This window comes from Fragaria vesca, linkage group LG5 (genome assembly GCF_000184155.1).
Source record: "Fragaria vesca subsp. vesca linkage group LG5, FraVesHawaii_1.0, whole genome shotgun sequence".
NCBI lineage: Eukaryota > Viridiplantae > Streptophyta > Magnoliopsida > Rosales > Rosaceae > Fragaria > Fragaria vesca.
The window spans coordinates 9,110,555-9,111,801 of record NC_020495.1 but is presented as its reverse complement, the minus strand read 5'-3'; the positions used below and the strand labels follow the sequence as shown (position 1 = coordinate 9,111,801).

The 1,247-nt window shown below is 32.9% G+C and overlaps 1 pseudogene; it reads left to right on the top strand.

The window, feature by feature from the left end:
* LOC101300630 overlaps window positions 1-1,247 on the top strand; it is a 15,405-nt pseudogene that overhangs the window by 2,083 nt on the left and 12,075 nt on the right.

Below are 1,247 nucleotides of genomic sequence, written 5' to 3'. Positions count from 1 at the left end.
CTTAGTTCTCTCTCTCTCTCTCTCTCTCTCTCTCTCTCTCTCTGTGTTAATTTTTTGACGGTGCAATAAGCACCATTTAACGGACTACTTCATGGTGAAATGCACATGTAATCTCGTTCTGATCACATATTGCATTTCTAACCATTTCACATGGGGTTTTACAGATACTTTTGATAATTATGGAGTTTCGGGACACTGTAACCACCGTGATGTGCATTATGGTGTAAGGTATGCTGAACACCATTTTTCTTTATCACCACCAGTTACTACTTATATAGTTTAAAATAATTCTGGTAAATAAATACCCATGTATGTTATTGAAACTTATGTTACAACTTGATGACTACTCTTCACATCACTTGTTGGTTATTTGCCTATCCGTGGACATTTAATCCTTTCAACACTTTCAGACAGATCATAAGTTGGAAATTTCATGCCTTAGAAAGAACCAGGAGTGTTATAAGTATGTTGTGAATAGTGCCATTATTTGATAAACTTTGATTAAAAGTTTCCAAGTTCTAGTAAGTTGGTCTAATTAAGATATGTATATGGTTATCTAAGATGATTTATTCAATTGTTTGTTTCTATGTTAGTGCACTACGAGACGACGAAAATAAAAAAAGCAGGTCGACGAACCATTTTTTCGTCGGCTAAAGTCCACTTTAGCCGAAGAAATTTTCCTTCGTCGGTTAATTTAAATTTTTGTCGGCTGTGGTCATCTTTAGCCGACGAAATTAAATTTTCGCCAGTTAAAGAATTTTTTTCGTTGGCTATAGTCTGTAGACTTTAGCCGACGACTTTAAACATGCTTTAGCCGATGAAATTAAAATGTCGTCGGCTAAAGTGCTTTATATTTGCAGATCTGGACAGCAGCTCATCTGGGAAAAAAACGGGAGAAGAAAAAACGAGAGAAAAAGTTTGGGTGTTGTCGAAATCTGTCCATAATTAGTTTGTGGAGCTATATATAAATACGTATATGTGTATATATGTTGATTTTGAGTTTAATTTGAGTTGATCGATTTTGAGTGTGATTGAGTTGATCGATTTTGAGTACGTTGGATGTATATATATATATATATGTTGATCGATTTGGTTGATGATATGATAATATATATGAAGTTGTTGTTAATAAGTAGTAGATATATATATATATGTTAATTAATTTATAATATTATGTTGATGGTATGAAGTTGTTGCTGATATATATGAGTTGATGATGATTTTGTGATGATGTTGATATGTAATAT